This window comes from Gekko japonicus, unplaced genomic scaffold (genome assembly GCF_001447785.1).
Source record: "Gekko japonicus isolate JY-2015 unplaced genomic scaffold, Gekko_japonicus_V1.1 scaffold1733, whole genome shotgun sequence".
NCBI lineage: Eukaryota > Metazoa > Chordata > Lepidosauria > Squamata > Gekkonidae > Gekko > Gekko japonicus.
The window spans coordinates 206,810-220,696 of record NW_015161452.1 but is presented as its reverse complement, the minus strand read 5'-3'; the positions used below and the strand labels follow the sequence as shown (position 1 = coordinate 220,696).

General features: G+C 40.9%; 1 protein-coding gene across 1 annotated transcript in view; it reads right to left on the bottom strand.

Moving 5' to 3' along the window:
* The window catches only part of CNTNAP4 (contactin associated protein-like 4), a gene marked incomplete at its 3' end in the record, with an annotated part of 332,294 nt that overhangs the window by 173,497 nt on the left and 144,910 nt on the right, over positions 1–13,887 (bottom strand). The window lies entirely within an intron of this gene.

The following is a 13,887-nucleotide window of genomic DNA, read 5'->3' as shown; positions in this document are numbered from 1 at the left end:
TCTTGAGGTTTTGGCTTTCAGAAGGGAAGTAAGCACCTGGAGCGCACTTGGGAATTCAGTTGCTTCTTTCGGAACTCTGTGCTGGTGAAACCATCACTTTGGTTCAAACTAGACTTTGCATCTAACTTGTGGCTGCCGCAGGAACTTGTAGCTGCAAGTTTCTCATAGGAACTCTGTAATGATTCCATGTTTTGATGTGTGTGTGTCTTTAAATGTTGTTTGACTGCAATAATGTAAGAAGAGTGATAGAGGGAGCTAAGTGTGATTTGATTGGCTGATGACAGAGTGTGGAGGAGATGTTCTGAGTGGAATCTGTGTGTGTGTGTTTGAAGTAAAGTGTGGAAGAGCTTTGAAGAGAGTCTGTGTGACTCTAAAAGTTTTGTGGGAGAGTCTGTATGGCAAAGAAACAAGTTGTGTCTAAACTGTGTGGTTAGACAAATGTTTTATCTTGTGTGCCTAAGACAAAGATCTTAGCCAGTGTGGCTATATACATATAAATATATATGAGAGAGAGAGAGAGAGAGAGAGAGAGAGAGAGAGAGAGAGAGAGAGAGAATGAGAATCTAACATGCATGCATTAAGGCACCATGCAGTATACAACTTGTCCTTCCACAAGCTTTTGCAGCTCATTTTGAACCATTTGAATATATATTTTTAGCATATGTTTAATCCAAAGAATGAACAACCTGAGCAGATCCTGAAACCATTCCCTTCTGGGCCAAAGAGGGGTGACAAAGGATATTTCTGTCCCTTGGTTCACTACTATTTGTATTACTTTGGGGGCATCTTTGGGGAGGGCCATTTACATATGAATGCTTAATGACATCATGTCTGGCAGGAAGGAAGGCTGGAATCTGATAGTTTTACTAGGAAGCAAAATCTGAATTGGACACATATTTGTTGGAACACTTCCTGGTGTAACCACCATTCTGATTGATCTAGTCTGCATCTGTTTAAACAGAATGCAAATCACTACGAATTTCAATTTCTCTACCACATCCATATGAAGAGATATAACTTGAGGCTTTTATGGAGTGGAACAAACAACAAACACCCAGTTCTGTTTGACTGAAGGCCTCTTCATTAACAGTAACTGTAGGGCAGATAACTTGACTATTGGAATAGGGAATAATAATACTTAACTTAAGCTGTTTCTAGAAATCTAGGCCAGGGGTTGTCCTGGCCTGGTTCTGCAGATTCTTAGTAGACCCTGTATTCCTACTGGCTGCTAGCAGGGAGAGTGAGAAGAGAAGCACTGAGTCGTCCTTACTGCTCTCCTGCTTGCTCTGAGGCCTGCAGGGATAGTTTTAATTGTATGTTGTATTAATATTGTTGGAACCTGCTCTGAGCCTGCTTGCGGGGAGGGAGGGATATAAGTCTAAACAAACAAACAAATTAATAACTTAACTTATAAAAAATAATTAAAAGTAGAACAAGAATAAAGAGGGAAAAGGAAGTTGCCTTAGTTTAAAAGGGTAGCATAAAAAACTTGCTATGGTGAATTTTGTGATCTTATTATCTGTTTATTGTTTGGTTGGTTGTATTAGTTTAGTGTAGTTTGTTTAGGCATAGTCTTTGCTATAGGACACAGTGTATGATTCTCTAGTCTTCTTAAACATGAATAAAGTTCTTAAACTAATCTCAGTCAATATTAGAGGTTTGAGCAATAATATCAAGTGGGCTAGAGTTATAGCTCAGATGAAAAGGCTAAAACCACACGTGGTATTTATTCAAGTAACTCATGCTAAATCTATAGATCTTCCACTCCTCAAAACAAACTGGTTCAATTTACAATTCAAAGCTCTGGGTTCATCTAAAACCCAGGGAGTGGCAATCTTAATTTCTAAACAAGTAAAATTCACTCTGGAAGACATGGTAGCCAATGACAAGGAACGTTTTCTTTTTGTGAAAGGTATATTAGATTCTTAAAAGATGACACTGGTGTCTGTGTATGCTCCAAATTCATCACAAGTAACATTTCTCGAAGAGACCTTTGCTGGTTTACGCAGTTTTCAGGAAGGAGGCTTAATCGGGGGGGGGGGGGGGAGGATCTAAATTACATACCAGATAAAACTATTGATAGATCTTCTCACAAAAACTCAGGTCAGAACAAAAATACAAATCCTAAAACAAAGTTGGCTGCTGTGTTTGACAAATTTCAACTAATTGATGTATGAAGAAGATATTGGATTTATACCCTGCCCTTCACTACCCAAAGGTGTCTCAGAGCGGCTTACAATCTCCTTTCCCTTCCCCTCCCCAAAACAGACACCCTGTGAGGTAGGTGGGGCTGAGAGAGCTCCTGAAAGAAACTGCTCTTTTTCAAGAACAGCTCTTATCAGAACTACAGCTTGCCCAAGTTCATCCAGCCAGGTGCAAGTGGAGGAGTGGGGAATCAAACTCGGTTCTCCCAGATTAGAGTCCGCACACTTAACCACTACACCAAACTGGAGGTTACGAAACCAATCCACTAGAGACTTGTTAGCCGAATTGCTTTATTTACAGCAATTGGCAATTTATAAATGGGTCCTTGCCAACTATACCAAGGTCCTGTTCCCACCAAGGGTTAACAAAGAAGGATAACGAGGCTGTTGTTGTTAAAATACATGTCTTTTACTAGAAAATATATCTCATACAAACAATACTGATGCACTCACACATTCAATCAGGTTCCTTAGAAATACAGTATTAAAATAAGCACTGTTGCATTAGCAGGTAGGGTGATGGTGGGCAATACTTATCTGTCCTGCAGGTTGGTTGTTCCAATGAAGAATAGAGGGGAAGAAATGTAAACTAAAGGGAATTCACACATGACCAGAACCAGCCAGAACGTGTAGGTCTCTTGACTGCAGATCAAGAGATCAAAGTAGAGGCAAGGTTTTGAGGATAGCAAGTGGGACTTAAGAGGAGTAAAAAGCAGACAGGGGTTGTTGCGGGGGTTGCTAGCTAGGAAGGGTCAGGTGAATGGTTCTTACCTTTTATAGGTGGTTCAAGAGATGGGTTGTGGCTGTGCCAACCTCTTGACCACCTACCTGTCAGTCCGTCCCGAAAGCAATCCTATTGGTTGCCTATAGGAGTGGGAGGTTACCTATAAGGAGTGGCCAATATTGTAATCTAAAACCTTACTCAAAGAAGGGCATCTAGGCAGGTGTGAAAACCTTGGCGTCAGGTTGCTCCATTTTAGTGTTGATGAAGCTGGCCATTCTCATTGTGAACCAAATGTCCATTTGGCAGGAAATACCAATGCAGGAACAAAGCAGTGATGGGTAGTACGTGACTACAACTATTTCTGCAATGGGGGCTGTCTCTTCTCAAGTTGTTGTTTCTTACTGCTCACAATAATTGAGGTGTGTGCTTCTTCACCAGGCTGGTAACTGTGTAGCTAAAATCTTATTCATGTGTAAGGCTTGTGCAGGCACCTTCTATGTGTTGCATCACAACAGGTGACTTGAAATGTACAGTTCTTTGAGCCTGTGTGTGTGTGTGCACAGTCCATTGTGCGTAGCAATAAATATAGTTCATAAAGCAAAATATCAAGTTTATTCTCTAACAGACTATACATATTGTTCCATCCCCCATAAGACCCACACTAGAATAGACTTTATCCTAACTTCCCCTGCTTTCGGGGATTTAGTTACCTCTATAGAAATTGGCACTAAACTACTAACAGACCATGCTTGGTTGCATTGTTCAATCAAGAATAAACAAGAAACAATCTCAGAGTTCAGATGGACATTTAACAAATTACTTTTATTAAAAGATACTACAAAGGAAAAAAAATACAAATAAATTCAGGAATATTTTGCTCTCAATAGCACACCAGGAGTCGAGCCCTCCACAATCTGGGATACTATGAAGCCAGTCCTCAGGGGCAAAATAACTGCTTTGTCAACACACCTTAAAAGGGAAAAAAAGAAGTTTATTACAGAATCATTGGCTAAAATTAAACAGCTCGAGCAAGAGCAAAAGAAAACTGGTAGTAAGAGAGTGTAGAAGAAGCTGTTAGAGGAAAGAAAGCTATTAGATATCTCAGATCCAAAAAAATCTTCTGTATACTAAGCAACAATTCTGGCAAAAATCTCCTAAAACTTTGAAACTCTTGGCCTGGAGAGTGAAGGATAAGAGGCTAAAATCAAATATAACTCAAATGAGAGATAAGACGGGAACACTAAGATTCTCCTCTAAGGTGATTGCAGATATCTTGGTCTCTTTCTATGACAGTCTGTAATCATCCTCTAAGCCAAACCCAGATCATATCCAAAGCTTTTTATCCTCTTCTAACCTAATGCCAGGGTTGTCTGAGCAACACCAACAGATGCTAGACAAACTGATTTCTGAACAAGAAATATTAGATACAATTAAATGTCTAAAAAAATAACAAAGGGGAATGACGGCTTCACCACAGAATTTTAGAAAGCCTTTCACCCGGTTCTAGTAAAACCTTTAACACAAGTTTGTAACAACATCATGACAGTTGGGAAAATACCTCTCTCATGGTCTTCAGCAGTTCTTGTGCCCATTCCAAAAGAAAACAAAGATCCATCGCAACCTGCTTCATATAGGTCGATAGCTAGTTTGGTGTAGTGGTTAGGTGTGCGGACTCTAATCTGGGAGAACCAGGTTTGATTCCCCACTCCTCCACTTGCACCTGGCTGGATGACCTTGGGCAAGCTGTAGTTCTGGCAGAGCTCCGGCCCCCCCCTCCCCCCAAGGTGTCTGTCGTGGGGAGGGGAAGGGAAAGGAGTTTGTAAGCCGCTCTGAGACACCTTCGGGTAGTGAAGGGCGGGGTATTAATCCAATCTCTTCTTCTTCTACTACTAAATTAAGACTACAGAGTGTTTACCTCAGTGTTAGCTAATAGGCTGAAAATCATAATTGCAAATTATATCAACAGGGATCAAACTGGGTTTATACCTAAAAGAAGCTGATAACAATAGCAGATGTGAATGTGATTAATTATTGCAGGTGGAAACGAAAAGAGGCCTTGATTCTTAGTTTAGACATGGAAAAGGCCTTTGCCTAGGTGGAGCCAATGTTTCTTTTGAAGTTACTTCAGCATATGGGTTTTGGCAAAGCATTTATGACTGCCCTGAGCACACTGTACAATTAATTCACAGCACAGGTCAGAGTAAATGACATCTCCTCAAGACCGTTTGTTATACACAGGGGAACCCATCAGTTGCCCACTTTTGCCACTGCTGTTTGCCATTGCAATAGAGCCCCTTGCTGAAGCAATACGACAAAACAATGATATACAGAGAATAGAAATTGGTGATTCTTAACATAAAATTGCCCTCTATGCGGACAATCTAGTCCTTTACCTTTCAAACCCAACATGTTCTCTGAAAACACTGCAGGACACACTGAAACAATTTAGTCAGCTCTCTGGACTGGCTGTCAATCAAAGTAAATCAGATATATATTCTATAAACATAACTTCTGAAAACATACAAAAGATAAAAAGACTATCATTTTAATTGGGTTACAGCAGTATGGCGCTACCTAGGAATTCTTATAACTTTTGATCTCACAAACCTCGAAATTCATAATTTTGGCAAGATTCATAAGGAAATACATGCTCAACTGAGAGCCTGGGATAAACTTAAGTTATCGTGGTCTCATAGACTGTATCTGGCAAAAAGTTTTATCTTACCAAAACTTACATTCTTATTTAGAACACTACCAATTGAGTTAACAATGGCAACTTTAAGAAGATGGCAAAAAAACAATTAATGGCTTTTTGGGGCCTACAAAAAACCTAGGGTGAACTATACTTCTCTCTGTAGATCCCCAAATTTGGGCGGGCTAGGCTTTCCTGACCTCAAATCCTACTACTATGCCGCAAACTTAGCTCAAATAGTTAAAAAGTTACACCAAAACTCAGATGAAAAGTGGATCCTAATAAAACAAGCTTTCACATTTCCCCTCACAATACAGGAAACATTATGGACAAGAAAACAGGATAGACCCCCACAAATAAAAGATAATAATTTCCTAGACATGTCATTAAAACTCTGGGACCATACAAAAAAACAACTTATGCAGCAAGCCACACCACTAGCAATAATGACCAACCAAGACTGGTCTGTTGTGGGTAACAAGTATCAAACTCTGTGGGAATGGCTCAAGGCTGGGATAGCTCACCCTATAAACTGGACACGCAAAGGAGTATTTATAGAAAAGAATTACGTTATTTCCTAATTGTGCTGAAACTATTCTATCTGACTTTCTTAGTACTTGAATGTATGTGTGGTTTTATTATTATTCCCTGTTTGAATGATTACAGTTCAGTAAAGAATTGTTACTTTAAATCGGAGTCTTTTGTCTTTTTATCAAAGTGTCACAGGCACAGCGGCACCCTTCGTATACAAAGACAGGAACCCAAATATTAATAAGCTAATTATCTCTCATAAAGAGTGATTAGGCTTTCAAACTGGACAAGTTAATTTCAAAAAAACATGGCAAAGAGATCTAAGTAGAGAACTCCCAGAATTCTTCTGGCAGCGGGTATGGCGAGCTCCTTCAAGTAAATCTAAGGTCTTTAATATAAATTTTCAATTTTTAAAAATGATAACTCAATGGTACTACACTCCTCAAAGGCTGCGTAACATAAACAAAGCAATCAGCCCACTATGCTGGAAGGGCTGTGGCCTCCCTCGGACATCCTGGCATTGTTGGTGGGAATGCCCTATTATACAGAATTTCTGGAAGGCTATAATCAAGACTATAAGTCAGATAACCAACCTACCTCTTGAACCTGAACTGATTTTACTGGAATACCAGATCCGTCCCCTCCAGAACAAATGAAAGAATCTCCATACTAATTGCTGCAGCCAGACTCACCATTGTGGCCAGGTGGAAATCAAACACAGCCCCCCTCTAGATTTGTGGCATGATAAAATATGGATGCAGTTCTTTATGGGGAAAATAGCAAATGGAATAGCTAATAACTCAAGTGAGGATTATCAGACGCCATTTGTGTGCAAATGGTTCCCAATCATTCAGTTTCTTTCAGAAAGGGAGGTGGTTTCTTCATTTGCTAAAGACAAATATTGGCTATATTTCTGAATATATTTCTTCAATAATTCCTATTCTACTAAGACTACAGACGAGTATGTTGGCTGATTATATGATATTCAAATGTTTTTTGAATTAATGTTAGTAGCAATTCTAACTCCACCTTGTTTATGGTATTACTGCAATGTTTTTTCACTGTGATATGTTGTATGTTTTATGTTACATTTTGAAAATAAAATTTAAACAAACAAACAAACAAAATCCTAGTATGACACTCTTATTTCTTTATTTACTCTATTCACATTCTGCTGTTCTCCCCAGTGGGGATGCAAAGGGGCTTATCATATTATCATTGCAACAACCCTGTGAGATAGGTTAGGTAAACGTGTATGACTGGCCTAAGGTCCCTAAGCAAGCTTCCATGGCAGAGTTGGTCTCCCAGATCTGATGCTCTAACCACTATACAACACTGGGTCTTATTCTAACCATTATACAACACTACCCTTGTGTTTGAGGGCATCACCAATAGCAGCTCACAGGTATAGAATACCATATATTGAATATCTGTAGACTTCTGGGGATTTCCGTTTATACAACAGCCATTTTCAGTAGACATCTCATACGTATTACATACATGTCATTAAGTAGAAAACAACTTATGGTGAGCCCACCAAGGGCTTTCAAGGCAAGTGAGAAGCAGAGGTAGTTTGCCATTACCTTCCTCTGTAGAACCTTCCTTGGTGGTTTCCCATCCAAGTACCAATCCTGTTTAGCTTCTGAGATTTGACAAGATCAGGCTATACCATGCCACCTTTTCTCACTTTCTATATTCTACAAACCAATATCTACTGCAATACTATTCTAAGTGCATTTTTCTTATTTAAGTGCACAATATGTTTTATCACTTGATTTGTTATCATCAACATCACAACCTATATTGAGAATAATAATTATTTTTGTATTAGCATTTTACAAAGTTCAAGGCACTTCACATATATTAGCTTAGTAATCTTAACAGCAGTATTAAGTAGACCAGTGTTATTATCCATATTGTAGTCCCTCCACTGTAACCTTGGATTTATTTATCAACAAGAATTAATTATGACACAAGTAGATATTTTTAAAATCAAGCACAGCTTTGACATATTTATTCTACCCTTTCTACAGCAGCCAAATATGTAAATAACAGGCAAAATGATTAAAAAAAATGATTTTAGAATTATTTGCATAACCAGGGCATAACTATTTGCATAAACATTACATGGAGTGACACCTCGTGAGAGACGTGCTTCAAAAGAGAATTTCAGATTTGGGCACAAAACAGGTAATGAGGATTTAGGAGATATGTTTATTAATATATACCTGGTTACCATCATGCAACCCACCTATCCTCTGAAGAGCCAGTTTACACATTACACACATTACAAAGTCCCATGGCCAATATGAAGAATTTATATCAGGATGTGATTGGAGTTTTGTACTTCTCTGATGCATGCAGGCTTGATTCTGATTGTGAATGTGGTATGTGTGGTGAAGGTTTCCTTCCACCTTGGACCATTTTTACATCCTGATATTGTCCCAGGGAGTCACTATTTGCTCTGTTGCAAAAATTTTCATAACAAAGTCCACAAGGATATTGCAATATGTGAACTGGCACAATATTCATAATCAGCCTGCAACTCTATAATAACTGTTCTCTTAAAATTAGCCTGCCACTGAATACATTTGCCTAATTCATAGTTCATTCGTTTATGTCAGTAAATTTATTGATTAGGATAGGAAAGTCCCTTTTTGCCTCCCTGAAAACAGGGGGAGAGGAGTCCAAAAACAGAGGACAGATAACTTTCTGGGTTCTGGATCAGCGTCATTGACATAAAGAAGAGTGTAATTGGCAGAGACTCAAGACAAATATCAACTATATTCAAAAACTGCAAACACTAGAGAATTGGTAATACACTAAAACAAAGCTTGTAATTGCTACAGTAGTTTGAAGATAATTCATCACCAAAATCAAAACTGCCTAAGCAAGAATATGAGTGCTTGCAGAGGTACTTTATCCCCAGACTTGGACCATGGCCTGTATGTTGTGTTTGGCTCTTCTGTAAAGTGTACTCACTGTGGAGGTGAGTAAATGGTCTGTCCTAAGGCCAGAGAGACACAGCAAGCAGGAAGTCTTCAAAACCTTCTTTAATGTGCAGAACAGGGAGGGAGGGAACAACTTAGACTTAACAACAGCTGGAGTCCTAAGTAATGGTGTGCACAAAAGAAAAGGTATTTTTCGGTTTCAGGTATACCAAACCCCAAAAATATTGGTATATACTGGTATTCCTAAATCCAAATATTGGTATGATATTGGGATTCAGGAAATAACTGGTATAGCTAAATTTATTTGGCTCCATACCTTACCTTTCCTTCCCAAGTCACACTGCAGTGGCGGCATGCCTCATCAATAGGAGGGAAGGTATTTCAAGAGACTGTGGTCTCTTTAAATACCTTTCCTTCCCTTGCTGAGGCATGCCACTACTGCAGCACAACTTCTGACTCCTTAAATACCTTCCCTTTTCTTGTTGAGGCTTGCTGCTGCTGCTGCTGCATGTCTCAGGGAAGGTATTTAAAGTTTAATGTTTAAATACCTTCCCTTTCCTCCCTGAGTCACCTCACAGTAGCGGCATGCCTCAGCAAGGAAAGGGAAGGCATGTGTCTTTAAAACCTTCCCTACCCTTGCTGAGGTGTGCCACTCAGGGAGGGAAGGTATTTAAACTTTCCCTTTAAATGGCTTTTGCAAAGCTAAGCCGTGCATGAGGAACTTGGAAGCAGTATGAGGAATCTGGAAGGTGGGTGAACTCACACTGCTTCAGCTGAGCCCCCCAAAAAGCTGAATAATATTGGCTTTTATTCAGGCTTAGCTGGATCAGTAGCCAAATCAGATTAGAAAAGTGGATTCGGCTGAATAAATACCCGAAAAATTCCCAATAAGGTATTTTGGGGGGTATTTATTCGGCTCAGAATATACCAAGCATACACCCCTAGTCCTAACTACTAACAACCCAGTTCTAACTAGCATATTCCAGAAGACACATCCATTTATGTGAAGGGAGTGAGTTCCACTTAGAACCTAACCCTGTCTCTCTCTTTTTTTTTTTGCTTGAAAATGTTTCCTTTTCACTGAAGCCAGGTTCCATATACTACACTGTACACCTATTTGCAAAATATTCTACACACCCAACAACATATTACATTGACCTCATTATTCTCAAAGAGATAGATTTCATTCCCAGTGCTCTGGATTACCTTGAAAGCAATGTAATTGTGGTGCAAAAGAATGCGCTGATATGTTTGATCTATGACCTTTTAATTCCTTTAAAGCATACAGTTCCATAAACTGTGGAACACGGTGGACTTAGATACACATTATAGCCTTTGTTGTCTATGGTTCAATTCCCTGATTGACATGAGTGGCCTGAATATAAATTACCTCAATCTTTACTCTGAGATTAAATAACTGCTTCATCAGTTGTCCTTTCCTATATCTGTCATTTTTAAAAATTGATTTAAGTAAACTTTTGGGGTCAACATATTGCAGAACTTTTACAAAAAGTACAATAGTAAAGTATATTCAGATCTAAAATACTTTAATACTAAAATCAGAAGTAAATACTTAACAAGTTAATTACTTCAGCAAAGTAAGTAGTTGGAGGAGTGTGATATATAATGGGTATTTTTTAAAGCGTGCTGCTTTAACATTTCCATTTTATATTCTAAACAAGTCAATTTTATGTATTTAGTCTGTTTTTCCCTCAGGCTATCTTCAAAAATAATACCAGCTTTATAGTTACTAAATTATTATGTGTCTGTTTCACAGCTCTATAAAAACAAGCATGTGAACAAAATAATGAGCACAATCCAGTCAAGTTTGAACACTTTCAGCTAAAAATGGGAGCATGGTGGAAAATCTGAAAATTTATAAATGCCTAAATGTGGATAGTGAAACATCTGAATTATATGTTCAGGTTAAAGTTTCTTGACTCACTGTTCTCTCGTATAATATGTAATAATTAAAATAAAGCAGGAGACCACTAGCATTTTAGAGACTGGCAAAATGTATTACATAAAAGATTTTGCGAGTCAGAATTGATGGAGTGAGCTCCAACACAAGAAAGTTTATGCTGGAATTAATTCTGAGTCTCAAGGTGACACTGGCTCCTGACTTATTTTGCTGGTATCCATCTGTATAGAAACTAGTGATTCAAGAAGCTTAAATCAGAATATTTCAAAACAGTCCAAAGACAGACCCAAAAAAAGAAGAAAGAAAAGTAGAAAGAACTTTCAAGCCTACTTGACCTTATTCAGGATCTATCTTTTATTCACAAAAGAAATTAAAGAGAAAATTGATACAAACACGCTTCAAACAGCCCACAGCCGTTCCAGCCATTGGGCTGGGGAGGTGCCTTTGCCTCCCAGCCAGAAGAGGCAGACGGCAATTTGGCGCCAAAAGCGCTGCACACGGGACTTGGGAGGGGGCGGGGCAGTGTAGGCTTAAAGCCCGGCCCCGCCTCTCCTTCTCAGCAGTCCCGCACGTTTCGTCAACTGGGTGGGGCTCGGCGGTGCGGCTCTTTAATTTGCCTACAGGAGCTGGGGCCGCAAAGTCGAGCTCCTCTTCGGGGCAATGACAGGGAACGGGACGGAGGCCTGCCGGCGTGCCGCCTCCCCTACTGGGACTGGCGGCATGTTACCTGGTGCCTGATGGGCTCTGAGCGGCGGACGCAGCAGCAGTCGCGGGGGCCAACGCAGGGGCCTACCGGGCCTCAGCGCTGGACATTGTTGGAGCGCGGCGGCGGATGCGAGGCTAGACGGACCTCGGTGGCCGGAGATCGGTGCAGGAGTGTGGTGGCAGCAGTGGATGGGCCGCGTCTAAATGACAGTATTGGGGCAGTTGGAGGCTGCGGTCACAACTGCACCCCCCCGCAGCTTGGGGAATGGGGCTACAGGGTTGTCTTGCAATGGCTAGCTGGCCGGGGGGAGCCCCTACAGTGGGCTCCCACCTGGGGCAGGGTGGCTCGCCCTATTGAAGAGGCAAGGGAGGGGTCCTCGACCTCTGGCCTTGACCATACCGCATGCTGTGTTGCCCTTGCCGTTGGTTCCAGCTAAAGTTGTCCGTTAATAAAGTGGCCCTATAGTTAAACCCAACACTTGTGTTTGCCTCATTATTTCTGGCTTGGGGGGCAATGAAGTCTTTTAACTGTAACATGTAAAGACAAACAAATAAATACATTACGGGGAAAGTAAAAGGATTGGGGGCCAACTCTTAGAAATTCAAATTAATGTTGCTTAAAGTAAAAAAATTGATGTTGCCCAATGCTTCTTATTTGAGGCTAGACTGAAGTGGATCAAAGTGTTGTAAAGTCTGGGGATAAATGAACCTGTATGTTTGCAGTTCTTTTAAAATGTGTCTATATTTAAGAAGACCAAATTCTTCCTGCTTGGATTTTTTTAAGCCCAGCTTTTTTTGGTTGAATAAATTCCATCTGTTTACACCATTTTATACCTACTTTTAAAGTTCAGCACTGTTCCAAGTCACTGTAATATCTGCTGATTTAAAAACTGTGTCAGCAAATTTTGCTTTTCAGACTGCTGAATCCATGTGGCTTCATGAAATTAACTCTTAATTTGCAACCATCAAGAAGATAACAATATAACAAAAGAATAGTCAACAGAACTTTTTAGGCTGAAAAGCTTCTACTTTTCATTTATATATTTCCTGACAGCCCTGTAGCTAGAACATATTCGATATGGGGGGTACTGCCTCCACATGCTTACATCACTTCTGATGTCACTTGAAGAGGCTCCTCTGTGCCTCTCAGCACTCCTGCCTGGCCTCCCTTCCCCCCACCCCGTGTCTTCCCGCCAGCAAATCCAATCTAGGCCAATTCCTCTTGCATTCAACCACATGATGCCATAATACATTCATCATTTCTCAGTCCCCCTCTCCAGCAGCCTCGACCAGCTTCCCCATCCACTTGCATTCCAGATTGTGTGCACCAAGCAGGAAAACAGCTTCTTTCCCCCCACCCAGGGGAACCCCCCCCCCCCGATGAGGTCTCCTAAGCAAGCTGGGCAGGCTCAAAGGCAGCCAGGAATCATCAGCACTGCAAAAGAACAATCTGCCAGTAACTGCACATGGGGGGGGGGCTACTTAGGCCAAATCTACATATGCATTCTAGAATCAGCTTGGTGCTGCTGTTATCCCATGTGGTTTAGAACTGCTGCACCTCTGCTTTCAAGTTAGCATTAGGGGAGCTGTCCACTTTGTCTTTTTTCAGTTATCTAATCACAATCTATTGTTCATCACTAGATGGCCCCTGGGGGTTACTGGAGTGTTCTGGGACTGGAATGAGAAGCCCCACAGTGGAATGGTAGGCCCTGGGGTTAGCAGGAGTATTCTGGGAATGGAATAACCGGCTCCAGAGTGGAATGACAGCCCAGGGGGTAGGAGATGTGTTCTGGGACTGTAATGATAGGCCTGGCATTCCAGTTCCAGGACACTCCTCTTACTCCAAGGGGATGTCATTCTACCATTGGGCCTGTCATTCCACTCCCAGAACACAACTGCTACCCCGAGGGGCTGTCATTCCACTCTGGGGCCTGTTATTCCAGTCCCAGAACACTGCTGCTACCCCCAGGGGCTGTCATTCCATTCTGAGGCCTGTCATTCCATTTCCAGAACACTCCTGCTACCCCCAGGGGCTGTCATTCCACTCTGTGGTCTCTCATTCCAGTCCCTGAACACTCCTGCTACCCCCAGGGGCTGTCATTCCACTCTGTGGTCTCTTATTCCAGTTCCAGAAAACTCCTGCTATCCCCAGGGGCTGT